Source organism: Salmo salar, chromosome ssa01 (genome assembly GCF_905237065.1).
Source record: "Salmo salar chromosome ssa01, Ssal_v3.1, whole genome shotgun sequence".
Taxonomy (NCBI): domain Eukaryota; kingdom Metazoa; phylum Chordata; class Actinopteri; order Salmoniformes; family Salmonidae; genus Salmo; species Salmo salar.
In genome coordinates, this window is record NC_059442.1 from 106,027,518 (window position 1) to 106,047,727 (window position 20,210).

The following is a 20,210-nucleotide window of genomic DNA, read 5'->3' on the forward strand; positions in this document are numbered from 1 at the left end:
AAGAACCTTTGAAGAACCCTCTTTTCTAACTATATACTGTTACAGTTGGTGGCCTACCTGTAAAAAAGTCAGTCCTTCTCCTCTCCTCTCTACCTAACTTCACCTCACAGTCTTACCTGAGTTATCTCTTAGAGCCCTGCCATTCCCAACCAATCAGAGCGTTTGGAAATGTATATATGAACACTGCACCCACCCACTCAGTTCAGAGCGTTATCATCGTCTGATGGGAGAGGACGCATGTTTCTGAGGACTTTTTATTGTCGATGGTAACACGAACGTCTGAACTTTGTGTGTGCATCGAAATGTAAGTTGTAAGGTGGGGGAGTTATTGGGGTTTTACATGCTGTGTAATAATAGGTAATTACCATTAATTACTTCATGTTACTTTGATTAGTTTCAGCCAAATCAAAATCCAATTGTATTGGTCACATACACATATTTAGCTGATGTTATTGCAGCTGTAGCGAAATGATTGTGTTCCAGCTGATTGTGATCCAAATGATTGTTCCAGCTGATCCATATGATTGTGTTCCATCTCCAACAGTGCAGTAGTATTTAACAATTCACAACAATACACACAAATCTAAAAGTAAAAGAATGGAATTAAGAAATATATAAATATTAGGATGAGCAATGTCGGAGTTGCATCAACTAAAATACAGTAGAATAGAATACAGTACATACATATGAAATGAGTAAAGCAGTATGCAAACATTTTTAAAGTTGACTAGTGTTCCATTGTTAAAACCTGTTGGGGCTACAGGTTAGCAATGAACCCCGAGTCGGGATTGCTAACAAGGCTGGAAATTCAAAACATCAAAAATCTAATAATTTCAATTTCTCAAACAATCAACTATTTTACACAATTTAAAAGATAAACATCTCTTAATCTAACCACATTGTTCGATTTTCAAAGAGGCTTTACGGCAAAAGCATACAGTTAGATTATGTTAGGACAGTACATAGCCACAAAAGTACAAACATCCATTTTCAATTCAAGTTCAGGCGTCACCAAAAGCAGAAACCAGCTAGAATTATGTACTAACCTTTGTCAATCTCCATCAGATGACACTCCTAGGACATTATGTTATACAATACATGCATTTTTTGTTCCATCAAGTTCATATTTATATCCAAAAACAGCATTTTACAGTAGCGTGAAATTCAGATTTTTTCTTCTCTGAAATGCTTCCGGTGAACATAACAAAATTACTATTCGAAAACATTGGTAAATTATAATATTGTCATTCAAAGAATAATATATTATCATCTCGTAATTGCTACCGAATGGCCAGATCTCAAAATAACTTTACTGGGAAATCACATTTTGCAATAAACGGGGTGTTATGCTAAGAACACTAAGCTATGCTATACAGTTAGCATCATCTAAAATCGATAATAACATTGTAAATATCCCCTTACCTTTGATTATCTCCATCAGAAGGCAGGGATCCCAGGTCCGGAAGGCATCCCAGGTCCGGAACAAATGTGGTTTCTTTTGACAAAGTTCATAATTTATGTCCAAATAACACCAAGTACTTAGCGTTCATTATGCTCCCACAAAACGTGGTGGGGGGAGTGTAAAATCACGCCCGAAAAGCTAAAAAAACCTAGTAAATAATCTATTTATGTTTGTTCAAACATGTCAAATGTTGTTTAGCATTAATCTTTTGGTCCATTTTTAACGTTAAACATCAGTAATATTTTCACACAACCTATCCTATGTCTAGATAAACAATGATGACAAACTCACGCTTCTCAGATTTATGCACAGGCGCAAAAAATGAAGTGATGACATGTCAACTTCCTTGGATTCTAATTTGCTCTCTGTTTATCATAGACGCTTCAAACAACTTTATAAAGATCGTTGACATCTAGTGGAAGCCGTAGGTGTTGCGAAATGAATCCTTTCTCACTATGGTATCTATAAAACAATGACACTAAATAGTACAGTCACAAAATTCACATTTTTTAAAATCTATTTTCACAGGTTTTTGCCTGCAATATGAGTTTTGTTATACTTACAGACACCATTCAAACTGTTTTAGAAAATTCAGAGTGTTTTCTATCCGAATGTGTTAATAATATGCATATCCTAGCTTCTGAGTTGGTGTAGGAGGCAGTTAAAAATGGGCACATATTTTTTTCAAAATGTCTCAATACTGCCCCCGAGCCCCAACAGGTTAAATTGACCGATGATTCCATGTCTATGTATACAGGGCAGCAGCCTCTAAGGTGCTGGGTTGAGTAACCAGGTGGTAGCCGGCTAGTGATGGCTATTTAACAGTCTGATGGCCTTGAGATAGAAGCTTCTTTTCAGTCTTTCGGTCCCAGCTTTGATGAACCTGTACTGACCTCGCCTTCTGGATGATAGCGGGGTGAACAGGCCGTAGCTCGGGTGGTTGATGTCCTTGATGATCTTTTTGGCCTTCCTGTGACATCGGGTGCTGTAGGTGTCTTGGAGGGCAGGCAGTGTGCCCCGGTGATGTGTTGGGCAGACCTCTCCACCCTCTGGAGAGCCACTGCGGTTGTGGGCGGTGCAGTTGCTGTACCAGGCGGTGATACAGTTTGTGAGAGTCTTAGGGGCCAAAATTAATTTATTCAGCCTCCTTGCACCTTCTTCACCACACTATCTGTTAGGGATGCCCTATTCCCTATATATAGTGCACTACTATGGGCTCTGGTCAAAAGTAGTGCACAAAATAGGGAATAGGGTACCATTTGGGATAGGGATGCACGACATATCGGTAAGCACATCGGCATCGGCAGATATTAGCTAAAAATGCCAACATCGGCAACGGCCTGATGTCTAGTTTAATGTCGATGTAAAAAACCGATGTCAAAGTTGACGTGCATACCTACAGTATATAACTTAGAGAGATTACATACATACCTATATAATGTAGGTAGATGACATACATACCTATATAACGTAGGTAGATGACGTACATGCCTATATAATGTAGGTAGATGATGTACATACCTATATAATGTAGGTAGATGACATACATACCTATATAACGTAGGTAGATGACGTACATACCTATATAATGTAGGTAGATGACACACATACCTATATAACGTAGGTAGATGACGTACATGCCTATATAACGTAGGTAGATGACATACATACCTATATAACGTAGGTAGATGACGTACATACCTATATAACGTAGGTAGATGACGTACATACCTATATAACGTAGGTAGATGACGTACATACCTATATAACGTAGGTAGATGACGTACATACCTATATAACGTAGGTAGATGACGTACATACCAATATAACGTAGGTAGATGACGTAATGACGGCACAAAAAATACAGCGCTACACAGAACAAAAGCAGAAAAATACAAAGCGCACACTTCCAACAACTAAACAAGTTCAAGTCCAGCAGTCATTTGAAAGAGTAAAAAAATTTCAGCTAGACAACTTAAAGGTGAAAACCATTAACACCAAATAATGGAATTCATTGCCGTTGACAATCAACCGTCCTCTGTCGTGGATGATGTTGGCTTTCACCGACTGGTCGAGCCCCGGTACACACTATTTTTTAGATGTTTCCCTACCGGAGTTACACGGTATTGTTGAAACTCACATCCATGAGCGTCACTGCTATTAGCTTCATGACTGACATTTGGACCAGCGATGTCAGCTCCATGAGCATTAGGAGTCTGAGAAATAAGAGAAATAAGAGAGATAAGCTCAACTGCGGCTGCAGCAGACATGATACCTTCTGTCATGGCATTGAAACGCCTGCTCAGCAAAACTGCTGACACAGACTGTGGGGTTAAAACTTACAAAATAATTTGGTTCGGTGGCATTCTCTCTGAGCCTCTTTACTGTGTCACCACCATGCTCAATACAAGGTACAAGGACCGCTACTTTGATGCAGACAGGAAACAGGGTTTACGTGAAATGTTACATACACAGCTGGACAAGATGGAAACTGACACAGTGACAGTGCGCACCGAGGAAGAGAGGCCATGGACAGACAGAGCTGGAACTTCACTGCTTGACATGCATGAGGAAATCCTGGTTGAGAATGAAACGAGTAAACAAATGAAAAACGAAACAGCATATCAAGTAAGTGAAAGAAATAGGTTTTGATTATGTTTTACTGGTAATGGGGACATACATAAATGCCAACAAAATAACTTTTTGGTCAGTGTGGTGTGGTAGGGTGTGTGTGTGTGTGTGTGTGTGTGTGTGTGTGTGTGTGTAACCTTTATTTAAACTAAGCAAGTCAGTTAAGAACAAATTCTTATTTACAATGACGGCCTACACCGGCCCAACATGGAAGACACTGGGCCAATTGTGCGCCGCCCTATGGGACTCCCAATCACAGCCGGATGTGATACAGCCTGGATTCGAACCACGGACTGTAGTGATGCCTCTTGCACAGAGATCGAGTGCCTTAGACCGCTGCGTCAGTCTGTGTTAACTATTTAACTGTACTAGAATGCTTCAAAGGCCGCAAATTTTTTTATATCGGTTATCGGTATCTGGGTGTTTTTGGCATGGAAAATATCGGATATCGGTATCGGCCAAAAATATCATATCGGTGCACCCCTAATCAGAAGGTGCTCTGTAAATGTGTTCTGAAAATGAGCCATGTTGTGGATACAGTCCCTAAAGTGATACACTTCACAAGGGCAAAATCTTTAAAGGGCAAGATCTCACCCACCTTCCAACACTACCAGTCTGTTCCCTATCAGATGACCAGTGGGAGAAGTATACATCGCTGCTGCGTGCTTTGAACTGTGAGTTTTCTCAACATTTTGAGGATTTTCAAAGTGTTGGAAAATGACATGCTGTTGGTTTCCTCTCCTTTCACCTTTAATGTGGATAATGCTCCCACTGACCTGCAACTTGAGCTTATCGATCTACAGTCTGATGCAGTGATTGGAGAACTATTCAAAACAAGGTCACAAATGAGGTTCTATGCACCTCTCGATGAACAAAACTTTCCAAAGATTAGGAGTCATGCTCAGAAGATGTTTGTGCTGTTTGGGTCAACCTATGTATGTAAACTGACATGTTCAGTGATGAAATATAACAAGTCAAGGCACAGATCATCTCTTACTGACTCTCACCTCTCAGCAATCCTGCGCATAGCGACGTCATAAACTATACCAGACTTCACTACTCTAGTCAATGCCCATCAGAGACTTCACTCCTCACACTGACTGAGTGGTTTAAATGTAATGTTGAGCTCTCTCTCTTTCTTGTGTTTTTGTGCAAACCTGTTAACAAGAGTTCTTTCTGTCCATGGTAGTGTACTTTTCCTCTCTGTGTAGTTCATTGCATGTTTAATAATGAAAATACCTACCAAAAGGAGAACATGGATGTGGTTTATTTCGGTGCATGTTAAACAAGTAAAATAAGTAGTATATCTGGACGTGATTTACAGTAGATATGTCTGTCAACACAGTCATACACATGATGTATAATCCATGTATAATCTTGTAATATGATTGTGGCCCGCGATGGCAAAAATATATTCTAATGTGGCCCTCCATGGGTAATAATTTCCCAGGCCTGTTCTAGAATCATCCCAGACAGTTCTTGGACCTAGCTCATGCACAGAGTAATTGCGATCCTGTGGCGCCAGGGCAGATCTGATAAGATTTCAGCCTGGCAGATTCTCACACATGGCTGTAGAGAGAGGGTGACATAAATCTTGACACTTTGTCAATCCAAGTAATTAGTTTTTCTCTTTTCCAAGAGGTGAATATTTATGTTTATATTGATGCTGTGTGTCACGTCTGTCGTATAGATGAGACCAAGGCGCAGTGGGTACGTGAATACTCATACTTATTTATTAAAGTGAACACGAAAAACAATAAACAAAGAACGACAGGAACAGTTTAGCAGGCTAACTAAAAGCAGTGCTAAAACAACTACCCGCAAACAAACAAGTGAAAACAAGCTCTTTAAATATGACTCTCAATCAGGAACAATGATGAACAGCTGTTCCTGATCGAGAGCCACACAGACCACAAAAAAATATAACCACTAGAAAAACCCTAGAATACAAAAACCAGAACATACACCAAAACCCCGGAACACATAAATAAAACACCCCTCTACAATACACATAACCCCCGAACCACAAAACAAATACCCTCTGCCACGTCCTGACCAAACTACAATAACTAATACTCCCTCTACTGGTCAGGACGTGACATTACCCCCCACAAAGGTGCAGACCCCATATGCACCTAAACAATACACATAACCCCCGAACCACATAAAACAAATACCCTCTGCCACGTCCTGACCAAACTACAATAACTAATACTCCCTCTACTGGTCAGGACGTGACACTGTGTTTATAGCCCCGTTGTAAGTTTAATGACATTTGTAATTTAATCATGTACATACACGTTTATAGAACAGGTGGGTCTAATCTTGAATGCTGATTGGTTAAAATTGCATTCCAGCCAGTGTCTTTTCCACATGTAGCCACCAGCTAAATATATGACGTTAAAATGCCTACTCCACTGTCTCATCATCCCAGCCAAGCAGTGTTGTTGGCTGGCTCCTCTGAACAACATTGTCCTGACAAGTGAGCACATTTTATGTGCCAGGTGAAATCGCGCCTCATTAGCTCACTGTTATGAATGTATCTAAATAAATGTCACTAGAAAACAGTTTAAGCAAATCCAGCTACTTTGCTGTTATTCTGGCTGCACTTTTTTGACGTGACTAAATTAGCCGTTGGCAGCCAGTATGGCAATGGAACATTTAGATTGAACGACTGGGTCGAGTCCATAGATACAGAACAAAGATTTGTGTTGCGACTATATCTTGTAGAAGGATAAAATAGTATGAATAAATAAATAAAAATAATGAAAATATGTCAATCATTATTTGAATATGTTGGTAACCCATTGTACCAAAGTGATAATGCCCTTGAAGCCGGTGTTTGGAGGACATATTGGCACGGTTTGACGGATCTCCACTTTGCCTCGGGCCTAACAACACCCGTGCAAATATATCCTCCAACCACCTTTGGGCATTATCACTTAAATATAGTGTAGTTATAACCCTTAATTAATACTATTTACATGTGTGCATATCTTTGTCTTATAGAACCACAACAATAAGATTCCAAGTCACTCAGATTACCAAAATCATATAAACATCCTCAAATGGAATGTTCTAATTGGACGGCACTATAGAGGGCAGAACCAAACCAATCATATAAACATCCTCAAATGGAAACAGCTGTGTCTGGGTGTGTGTGTAACCGGTGTGAAATGACTAGCTAGTTAGCGGGGTGCGCGCAAATAGCGTTTCAATCGGGGATGTCACTCGCTCTGAGACCTTGAAGTAGTTTCCCTTGCTCTGCAAGGGCCGCAACATTTGTGGAGCGATAGGGAACGATGCATCGAGGGTGTCAGTTGTTGATGTGTGCAGAGGGTCCCTGGTTCGAGCCCAGGTAGCGGCGAGGATAGGGACGGAAGCAATACAGTTACATGTGTGACTATCAAGAGTATAGTGATGGACCTCAACGTCATGTTCTAACTGGGCGGTACTATAGAGGACAGAACCAAACCAATCAGTTATAAGTATATACAGTAGCGGGTGAGGGCATTCACAGCAGACCACTCAGAAGCGTGAGGACATACCAGCCAACAGTTTTTACGTGGTCCTTCTAGCCGGATTTAGTGACAAACAGTTTTTTACATGGTCCTTCATTTCTCTGGATTTAGAAACCAATAATTTTTACAGGTAGTCTCTGAAGAACCGCTTTATATACAGTAGTGAATATCTAGCATCCACGTAGAGATGTATGTTACAGGTTTTAACAGAGAGAACAAAATAATTTATACAAAACGTGAGGAGAACAGGGACCAAAATCGACCCCTGTGGCAGACATTTCCTAATATTGAGGAGACTACATTTGATACTGTCAGTAACACACATTGTGACCTGTCAGATTGATAGTTATTGAACCACATGCAAGATGCCTGATCCAGGTCTATTTCAGACAACCTTACAACAAGTAAGAAATGTTGAACTGTATAGTGTAATATAGTGTAATCTATTGACTTTATCTGAAAGGGGCCATAGTAAGATACTGAAGGTCTATTGGTTTTAACTGAAAGGAGTCATAGTAAGATAATGAAGGTCTATTGGTTTTAACTGAAATGAGCCATAGTAAGATACTGAAGGTCTATTGGTTTTAACTGAAAGGAGCCATAGTAAGATACTGAAGGTCTATTGGTTTTAACTGAAAGGAGTCATAGTAAGATACTGAAGGTCTATTGGTTTTAACTGAAAGGAGCCATAGTAAGATACTGAAGGTCTATTGGTTTTAACTGAAAGGAGTCATAGTAAGATACTGAAGGTCTATTGGTTTTAACTGAAAGGAGCCATAGTAAGATACTGAAGGTCTATTGGTTTTAACTGAAAGGGGCCATAGTAAGATAATGAAGGTCTATTGGTTTTAGCTGAAAGGAGCCATAGTAAGATACTGAAGGTCTATTGGTTTCATCTGAAAGGAGCCATAGTAAGATAATGAAGGTCTACTGGTTTTAGCTGAAAGGAGCCATAGTAAGATACTGAAGGTCTATTGGTTTTAACTGAAAGGGGCCATAGTAAGATAATGAAGGTCTATTGGTTTTAACTGAAAGGAGCCATAGTAAGATAATGAAGGTCTACTGGTTTTAGCTGAAAGGAGCCATAGTAAGATACTGAAGGTCTATTGGTTTTAACTGAAAGGGGCCATAGTAAGATAATGAAGGTCTATTGGTTTTAACTGAAAGGAGCCATAGTAAGATAATGAAGGTCTACTGGTTGAAATCTGGTTTTGATCTTTATAATTTATGTTTATTTGTTAGACCAATTGTCTCTTTCAGGAATAATGGAGACTGGACCAGACAGTCTGTTTGTGACCCTCCTGTTTCTCCTCCACAGTTCACACTCTGAGTCAGGTAACTACAGTGTTAATTCCCTCTGTGTGTGTGTGGTGACTCAAGCAGCAACTAGTGCTTCCTATTTGTGTGTGTGTGTGCATTATTGCATAGATTTTTGTACGTTTTGAATGGCACGTTTCTATCAATTACATTTGACAGTCTGTGTGTCTTTAGTGGTGGGTAATGTACCTACAGTCTGTGTATCTTTAGTGGTGGGTAATGTACCTACAGTCTGTGTATCTTTAGTGGTGGGTAATGTACCTACAGTCTGTGTGTCTTTAGTGGTGGGTAATGTACCTACAGTCTGTGTGTCTTTAGTGGTGGGTAATGTCCTAAATGCTCCTTCCTTTCTGCCTGTTCTCTTCAGAGAGGTTTGAGGTTCTTGGTCCAACTGATGTCATTGCTGCTGTAGCTGGTGATGACATCATTCTGCCCTGTTAACTCAAACCCAACATCAGTGCTGAGGACATGACAGTGGACTGGCTGAACCTGGACTCCATAGGCAGGCAGTCATGTCTATCGTTACCAAAACAGCAAAATCATACAAGATAATCAGATTCTCTCCTACATTGGAAGAACTTCACTGTTTAAAGAGGAACTGTGGAAGGGAAACACCTCTTTAAAACTGACCAGGGTACAAGGCACTGATGAGGGACGTTACAAATGCTTTATTAAGGCAAAGAGCTGGTATGATGATTTCATTATTCAAGTCCTCGTTAAAGGTGAGGTTTATTTTCATGTTATTGTAATAATATAACTACAGTACAATGACATCACCTCTTTTCTTCATATTACTGGATACAGTATGTGTCTATTTGTTCACAGCCTGTCACCAGTTAACATCCAGTCTATCTGTGTGTCTGTAGCTGTAGGATCCAAGCCAGTGGTGTCCATTGAGGGACACAGAGAGGGAGGGATGGGTCTGCTGTGTGAAACAGAAGGCTGGCACCCTCAGCCTGAGCTGGTGTGGCTGGAAAGTAAAGGAGTCCATCTCTCTGCTGGTCCTCCTGAGACACACAGAGACTTCAAGGGATTCTACACAGTCAAACAACATGTCATTGTCCAGGAGACTGACACCAACCGCTTTACCTGCAGAGTCCAACAGAGCCGGATCAATGAGAAGATGGAGACAGAGGTTCACCTCCCTAGTGAGTAACAACATAATATTCTTTAGACATTGTTAGATATTTCTGCACTGTTGGAACTAGAAACACAAGCATTTCGCTACACCCGCTATAATATGTGACCAACAGTTTTTTTACATGGTCCTTAATTTCCCCCGGATTTAGCGACCAATAGGTTTTACACTACATTACACTTATTCAGGAGGCCTATATTGTAATCTATTGATTTTCACTGAAAGCAGCCATGTGATTTGATTTAACATGAAACGCTGTGTGGTAATATTAGTACCAAACCCTGTTGTTGATGTGTAATGATGTGTGTGGTAGTATTAGTACCAAACCCTGTTGTTGATGTGTAATGATGTGTGTGGTAGTATTAGTACCAAACCCTGTTGTTGATGTGTAATGATGTGTGTGGTAGTATTAGTACCAAACCCTGTTGTTGATGTGTAATGATGTGTGTGTTTTAGGTGAGTTATTTGATTACGCAACCCCATTGAGAATGGCCTTCATTGTGTTATGCTGTCTGGGAGCCGTCACTGTGATTGGGTTAGCTCTGGCTATCTACTGCATATGCATTAAGAAAGGTAATGGAGAAATTATATGAATGTTTCATTGTTAGAAATAAATGTCTGCAATGCTTTTTTCAACCTCAACACATTCACAGTGGTTGTATTCTATGGATACAGGATAATATACTACACCTGCAGGTGATTAACATGTTAACACTGATGACTGCTTTTATTCTGCAGGTGATTAACATGTTGACACTGATGACTGATTTTAACCTGCAGGTGATTAACATGTTGACACTGATGACTGATTTTAACCTGCAGGTGATTAACATGTTGACACTGATGACTGATTTTATTCTGCAGGTGATTAACATGTTTACACTGATGACTGATTGTAATCTGCAGGTGATTAACATGTTAGCATTGATGACTGATTTTAATCTGCAGGTGATTAACATGTTGACACAGATGACTGATTTTAATCTGCAGGTGATTAACATGTTGACACTGATGACTGATTTTAACCTGCAGGTGATTCACATGTTGACACTGATGACTGATTTTAATCTGCAGGTGTGATAATAAATCAACTCAAACTGTAGCAGGGAAAGTAGTGGTTTAATTGTCACTAACCCAGATTACACACATGAATGTAAAGATTCACAAAGCAGACTAAACCATATAATTGACATGTTTATTGAATGACATAAAGAGGTGGTGGTGGTGGTAGGGTAGAATGTCTTTATTGTCTCACAGAGGTACGCTGGACTCATTTAGCCACAGCTTCCAATTGACATATTCATTGTTATTGCATTGTCAAACCTGCAAGTAAGCATGGACAGTGAATACCATGTGTATCTGTTACGCCCCTGAAAAAAGGGGAGAAATAATCACGAGAGTGATATGGTATTGTTTCCTCACTGAGAACTTTTACTGCAATCATTTTACCAAAGTAACACATTTTACAAAAGTAACACATTTTACAAAACAACAGATATACAGGAAAGAGCTAGTGTTGTAGGGTACAAGGCTTATTCAAGTCACAACAGTATACACTGTAATTCACTGAAACATACACTAATTTCAATATTACTGTCAAGCACAAAGCTTTAACTCAGTAAACCATAACTCAATTTATCAACAGTCAATAAAGTGTTTGAAAAACAATTATACAAATAACACCGCAAAATATCTTATTAACAACGCACATGTTAATTCACGATCGACATAAAATGGCAGCTACTCAGTACGAAGCTAGCCTTCGCTGCAACCGAGCAGGGCTCATATTACTCTCTGCAAACTTAACTCTAACTTCCTCAGGATGTTACTAAGACACACCTTAAACACCCTTGACATGTTAGCGAGTTATTACATTTAAATGACTCTGTTTTATCTTCAATAACGTACATTAAGTAGATCACAGATTAACACTTTTCCCCTTCAATTAGGCACCACAAAATAAAGTAATCAACATAACGTTTACACATTCCTTTTACAATTCTTACCCTTTGTACGCTTGATGGATTTGAACTTTTTAACACAATTATATGAATGTTATCAATCTCTATCACTTAATATAGAATGCATGATCTTTTTACCCTTAGATGTTTTAAGATCCTCACATACTATGAACTTACTAATACTTTTTAATGTATAACAGGCTATGAGTATTTCCTTTAACCTGTCACACATCCCGTACATACTTCTAATAAAACTGGAAACTTGAAGTGGTGTCCATACAAATTTTAAACTTGAAGTAGTATATCCCAGCACCTTATTAGTGTCAGTATCTTCATACCATAGATTGATGTTCTAGAAGAGGATGTGTTGAGGCTGTAGAGGACCACTAGACTAGAGAGGGGTAGTCTCTGATACACCTGGATCACTGATGGACCAGTCACATTAATGTTGATGTTCTAGAACAGGATGTGTTGAGGCTGTAGAGGACCACTAGACTAGAGAGAGGTAGTCTCTGATACACCTGGATCACTGATGGACCAGTCACATTAATGTTGATGTTCTAGAACAGCATGTGTTGAGGCTGTAGAGGACCACTAGACTAGAGAGAGGTAGTCTCTGATACACTTGGATCACTGATGGACCAGTCACATTAATGTTGATGTTCTAGAACAGGATGTGTTGAGACTGTAGAGGACCACTAGACTAGAGAGAGGTAGTCTCTGATACACCTGGATCACTGATGGATCAGTCACATTAATGTTGATGTTCTAGAACAGGATGTGTTGAGACTGTAGAGGACCACTAGACTAGGGAGAGGTAGTCTCTGATACACTTGGATCACTGATGGACCAGTCACATTAATGTTGATGTTCTAGAACAGGATGTGTTGAGACTGTAGAGGACCACTAGACTAGAGAGAGGTAGTCTCTGATACACCTGGATCACTGATGGACCAGTCACATTAATGTTGATGTTCTAGAACAGGATGTGTTGAGACTGTAGAGGACCACTAGACTAGAGAGAGGTAGTCTCTGATACACCTGGATCACTGATACCAGTCACATTTATTGAGTGAATTTAAGAGGTAAATGATAATGTGGGAGATCTCTATTGGATAAAGGATGTCTCACCCACAGAGGTAAGCTAGACTCATTTAGGTGTGTGGAACTCAATTTAGATTTATCCAGTAGTATGATATTAGAGAAGTGATATGAGACAAGGAGTCCCAGAGAGAGACTACATCTTCTAGTGTTCATGTTAATGATGTTCTCACTGTCTTCCATCTACTCTACATGTTTACAGATGTCCTCAGGAAGGAGAAAGGTAAGTAGTGTCTTCAAATCATCACTGCTAGAATTACGTAAACCGTTTTATGTTTATTTTTTGTTGTTGAGCACAAAAAGGCAATTGGTAATTGATACATACAATTTTGGACTAATAAATTAATTATATGTACACATTGATTCTTGAAGAATTTAACTTATAAATGATTAAAGAGCTTACTTTAACTGTTCTACCCCATCAGAACCCAAAATATAACCTTGTTTTATCTCAATGTTTGTAAACAAAGTAAATGTAAACAAACACTATATAGCCTCCAAACATATTTAAAACTATAATGTTGATACAGTATCATGGATGGTCAGTGCTTGCATCCATAGTTCTGTCTATGAATTTGAGAGTGATATTATTTCTCCAGTCCCTCCCTCAGCTTTCTACCAAAACAACAGGGTCTGGGATCACGCTTTGTTAATGTTTCAACTTCTGATTGGCCCTAAGTGTTCCTTCTGATGTTGGAACAGTGGTATGAGACAAGGAGACTACATCTTCTAGTGTTCATGTTAATGATGTTCTCACTGTCTTCCATCTACTCTACATGTTTACAGAGGTCCTCAGGAAGGAGAGGGGTAAGTAGTGGTTGTATTGTCCCTAACCCAAATTAGACACGCATGACTGTAAAGATTCACGAAGCAGACCACAGCTTCCTTGACATATTCATTGTTATTGTATTGTCAAACCTGCAAGTAAGCATGGACAGTGAATACCATGTGTATCCCGTACATACTTCTAATAAATCTGGACACTTGAAGTGGTGTCCATACAAATTTGAAACTTGAAGTGGAGTCCATGCATCTTGAAACTTGAAGTGGTGTACCCCAGTGCCTTATTAGTGTCAGTGTTTTCAGACCATAGAATGATGGTCTAGAACAGGATGTGTTGAGGATGTAGAGGACCACTAGACTAGAGAGAGGTAGTCTCTGATACACCTGGATCACTGATGGACCAGTCACATTAATGTTGATGTTCTAGAATAGGATGTGTTGAGACTGTAGAGGACCACTAGACTAGAGAGAGGTAGTCTCTGATACACCTGGATCACTGATGGACCAGTCACATTAATGTTGATGTTCTAGAATAGGATGTGTTGAGACTGTAGAGGACCACTAGACTAGAGAGAGGTAGTCTCTGATACACCTGGATCACTGTTGGACCAGTCACATTAATGTTGATGTTCTAGAACAGGATGTGTTGAGACTGTAGAGGACCACTAGACTAGAGAGAGGTAGTCTCTGATACACCTGGATCACTGATGGACCAGTCACATTAATGTTGATGTTCTAGAATAGGATGTGTTGAGACTGTAGAGGACCACTAGACTAGAGAGAGGTAGTCTCTGATACACCTGGATCACTGATGGACCAGTCACATTAATGTTGATGTTCTAGAACAGGATGTGTTGAGACTGTAGAGGACCACTAGACTAGAGAGAGGTAGTCTCTGATACACCTGGATCACTGATGGACCAGTCACATTAATGTTGATGTTCTAGAACAGGATGTGTTGAGACTGTAGAGGACCACTAGACTAGAGAGAGGTAGTCTCTGATACACCTGGATCACTGATGGACCAGTCACATTAATGTTGATGTTCTAGAACAGGATGTGTTGAGACTGTAGAGGACCACTAGACTAGAGAGAGGTAGTCTCTGATACACCTGGATCACTGATGGACCAGTCACATTAATGTTGATGTTATAGAACAGGATTAACTTTTGTACCCCATCAGAACCCAAAATAAAACCTTGTTTTACCTCAATGTTTGTAAACAAAGTGAATGTAAGAAACACTAGTCTAAAACCTATTTAAAACTATAATGTTGAGACAGTATCATGGATGGTCAGTCCTTACATCCATACCCCTGTCTACAAATTTGAGAGTGATATTATTTTTCAGCCCCTCTGTCAGCTTATGACCAAAACAACAGTGGCTGGCATCACACTTTGTTATTGTTTCAACTACTGATTGACCCTAGATGTTCCTTCTGATGTTAGAGCAGTGGTATAAGACAAGGGCTGGGATTCAATTCAAGGTGCATTATAACACAGCACACTATAACAGACTTTTAAAGGTATTTTACACTTGAGACGACATGTGCAGTGTTTACCATGAATGTGATCTCTGTGAATGCCGGTGGAAAATGTCTTTAAAAACTGAATTGTCAGCTGTGAAGTGCCCTGCGGTATAGATCACATTGGATTGAATCCTGGCCAAGGAGTCTCAGAGAGAGACTACATCTTCTAGTGTTCATGTCTATGATGTTGTCACTGTCTTCCATCTACTCTACATGTTTACAGATGACTTCAAGCAGAAGTGTAAGTAGTGTCTTCAGATCATCACTTTGATATATATCTACATCTTCTAGTGTTCATGTTAATGATGTTCTCACTGTCTTCCATCTACTCTACATATTTACAGTTAACTCCGAGAACCTCTGGAACCAGAATAGTAAGTACTGTATTCAGATTATTACTTTGCTAAACTTATGTAAACCACACAAGTAACATTTTCTCTAATTTACAGACTTTAAGTAAGAAAACATTTTAAGAAGGCTATTCTTAGCATATATATGACGTTGGAACATTGATATGAGACAAGGAGTCCCAGAGAGAGACTAGATCTTCTAGTGTTCATGTTAATGATGTTCTCACTGTCTTCCATCTACTCTACATGTTTATAGATGCCATCACTGTGAAGCTAGGTAAGTAGTGTCTTCAGATCATCACTTTGGTAGAATTATATCAACCATTTTATTTATTTTATTTATATAATCTTAACTGTAATCCAGGTCATGTGATTCTGCTATTAGATGAAGCACAGGGATTAAACAGGGATATTCACAATAATCTGTTATATAAATAAACAAAATATCAACATATATAACAACATATCTGACATTCTATTCCAATTTGAACTTTGCTGTGCTTTAAATTAGTAGAAAGCACAGTGATAGACATTTGGGTGACAACAAAACCAAAAATCAAACATTGTTTTTCCACTGGAATTTGGTTGTGCTTTTAGATGGTTTTAAAGCATAGGGATAACACATTAGAAATGAAACAAACGTTTGGCTCTTTATGAGTGGGTGAATACACTCTAGGTTGTAATCTCATTGTCTCAACCAAATATTACCCAGTTATCCACGTTGAAATGACGTAGTGTGTCCAGTGGTTAGTCTCTGATACACCTGGATCACTGATGGACCAGTCACATTAATGTTGATGTTCTAGAACAGGATGTGTTGAGGCTGTAGAGGACCACTAGACTAGAGAGAGGTAGTCTCTGATACACCTGGATCACTGATGGACCAGTCACATTTATATAATTAAATTAAGAAGTAGTGGTAGGGTAGAATATCTTTACTGGAGAAGTTGTCTCACAGAGGTACGCTGGACTCATTTAGGTGGTGGAACTCAATTAGGATTTGTGACATTAGTGAATTGATATGAGACAAGGAGTCCCAGAGAGAGACTAGATCTTCTAGTGTTCATGTTAATGATGTTCTCACTGTCTTCCATCTACTCTACATATTTACAGATGTCCTCATGAAGGAGAAGGGTAAGTAGTGTCTTCAGATCATCACTTTATTATGTCAACCATTTTATGTTTATTGATTTTTATATAATCTCAACTGTCATCCATGTCATTTGATTCACGCTTTGTTATTGTTTCAGCTTCTGATTGGCCCTAAGTGTTCCTTCTGATGTTGGAACAGTGGAATGAGACGAGGGATGGGATTCAATTCAAGACGCATTATAGCACAGAACACTATAACAGACTTTTAAAGGTATTTTACACTTGAGTCGATGTGCAGTGTTTATCATGAATGTGATCTCCGTGAATTCCGGGTAAAATTACTTTAAAAACTGAATTGTCAGCTGTGAAGTGCCCTGTGGTATACTGCACATTGGATTGAATCTCGACCAAGGAGTCCCAGAGAGAGACTACATCTTCTAGTATTCATGTTAATGATGTTCTCACTGTCTTCCATCTTCTCTACATATTTAGAGGGGCCTCGGGAAGGACAGTGATAAGTACAGTACATACATGCAAACATGATATCCCATTGTCTTGTCATTGTCAATGTCTTCAGACCATATAGAACAGGTCAAACATTGTATAAACCAATGTCTCTTCTATGTAACTTCTAAAGAAGTAGAAAACACAATGTTGTTTACATGAATGTTTCCTGGGTTATCTTATCTTTGTTTACAGATCAGGTTGAAAAGGATCTCACTCGACAACTGGGTAAGTTGTGTCCTTCATATCCCTGATACACCTGGTTCACTGATGGACCAGTCACACTAATGTTGATGTTCTAGAACAGGATGTGTTGAGGCTGTAGAGGACCACTAGACTCTAAAAAGAAAAGGTTCCTGGAGGCACCTTTAGGGGTTCCTCCGATTGCAACACCAGCGGAACCCCAAAAGGTACTTCCAGGAACCTTTTCCCAAGGGAACCTTTTAAAAAGGTTCCTCAAATAACCTTTTAGGGTATTAAGGTTCCTGTAGGAACCTATAATGTCCCATGTATTCTATTATTAATAATACTAGATTGTAACTTTACAAGTAAAGTTATGGGGCTGGCTAAAGCTCTTTAAAAGTGTTTTTGTGATAGTTGTAGAAGGTTAAAACATTTAACTATACTATTTAAAGCGAAACCGTTTTAAAGTATGTATGGGTATGAAAAACATTATAGTAGTGTCTGCAGTAGTAATTTTGTAGACTGGTTATAGTTGAAAAAGTGTGTAGATGAAAGTTAGAATAGCCTGAGAATATGAACGTGGTTTGCTGTATCTACACTGCTCAAAAAAATAAAAGGAACACTTAAACAACACAATGTAACTCCAAGTCAATCACACTTCTGTGAAATCAAACTGTCCACTTAGGAAGCAACACTGATTGACAATAAATTTCACATGCTGTTGTGCAAATGGAATAGACAACAGGTGGAAATTATAGGCAATTAGCAAGACACCCCCAATAAAGGAGTGGTTCTGCAGGTGGGGACCACAGACCACTTCTCAGTTCCTATGCTTCCTGGCTGATGTTTTGGTCACTTTTGAATGCTGGCGGTGCTTTCACTCTAGTGGTAGCATGACACGGAGTCTACAACCCACACAAGTGGCTCAGGTAGTGCAGCTCATCCAGGATGGCACATCAATGCGAGCTGTGGCAAGAAGGTTTGCTGTGTCTGTCAGCATAGTGTCCAGAGCATGGAGGCACTACCAGGAGACAGGCCAGTACATCAGGAGACGTGGAGGAGCCGTAGGAGGGCAACAACCCAGCAGGAGGACCGCTACCTCCGCCTTTGTGCAAGAAGGAGCAGGAGAAGCACTGCCAGAGCCCTGCAAAATGACCCCCAGCAGGCCACAAATGTGCATGTGTCTGCTCAAACGGTCAGAATCAGACTTCTTAAGGGTGGTATGAGGGCGGGGGTTGTGCTTACAGCCCAACACCTTGCAGGACGTTTGGCATTTGCCAGAGAACACCAAGATTGGCAAATTCGCCATTGGCGCCCTGTGCTCTTCACAGATGAAAGCAGGTTCACACTGAGCACGTGACAGACGTGACAGAGTCTGGAGACGCCGTGGAGAACATTCTGCTGCCTGCAAAATCCTCCAGCATGACCCGTTTGGCGGTGGGTCAGTCATGGTGTGGCATTTCTTTGGGGGGCCGCACAGCCCTCCATGTTTTCGCCAGAAGTAGCCTGACATCCATTAGGTACCGAGATGAGATCCTCAGACCCCTTGTGAGACCATATGCTGGTGCGGTTGGCCCTGGGTTCCTCCTAATGCAAGACATTGCTAGACCTCATGTGGCTGGAGTGTGTCAGCAGTTCCTGCAAGAGGAAGGTATTGATGCTATGGACTGGCCCGCCCGTTCCCCAGACCTGAATCCAATTGAGCACATCTGGGACATCATGTCTCGCTCCATCCACCAATGCCACGTTGCACCACAGACTGTCCAGGAGTTGGCGGATGCTTTAGTCCAGGTCTGGGAGGAGATCCCTCAGGAGACCATCCGCCACCTCATCAGGAGCATGCCCAGGCGTTGTAGGGAGGTCATACAGGCACGTGGAGGCCACACACACTACTGAGCCTCATTTTGACTTGTTTTAAGGACATTACATCAAAGTTGGATCAGCCTGTAGTGTGGTTTTCCACTTTAATTTTGAGTGTGACTCCAAATCCAGACCTCCATGGGTTGATAAATTGGATTTCCATTGATTATTTTTGTGTGATTTTGTTGTCAGCACATTCAACTATGTAAAGAAAAAAGTATTTAATAAGATACTTTTTTTCATTCAGATCTAGGATGTGTTGTTTAAGTGTTCCCTTTATTTTTTTGAGCAGTATATCTTCAACAGTTCAAGAGTTACTGTTGGTGGGTTATTTTCTGCTTATGTATGGTCATGTGGAGTGATTGGTTAATTTGAAGTTAGCATAGCCTGAACATGTGAAAGTTCGTTTTAGTTTCTCTTGCTTGAATGGTTCAAGAGTTTGTGTTGGTGGGTTATTTTATGGAAATGTGTGCAACATTATATAGGATAGACTGAACATGTGAAAGTTGGATTGGTGTATGTTTGCAGCTGGAACAATTTAAGAGTTACTGTTGCTGGGTTATGTTATGCTACTTTATGCACATAAATATGCACAATAAAGTTATTATAGGTCTGCATAGTTTGAGATCTGGATTGAACAACATAAATGTTCACTTACAGTAGTTTGTGATATCCATCAGTATGTTGCTCATTTTCATAACCAACAGTCTCTTACTCTATATTTCAGATGTTGAAACCATCAGAAGACATGCAGGTGTGTTTTATACTATGTGACTCTA

At 39.9% G+C, this 20,210-nt stretch overlaps 1 pseudogene; it reads left to right on the forward strand.

Moving 5' to 3' along the window:
- The first annotated feature begins 216 nt into the window (after positions 1–216).
- LOC123724365 (butyrophilin subfamily 1 member A1-like) lies at positions 217–17,516 on the forward strand (annotated as a pseudogene).
- The last annotated feature ends 2,694 nt before the right edge of the window (positions 17,517–20,210 follow it).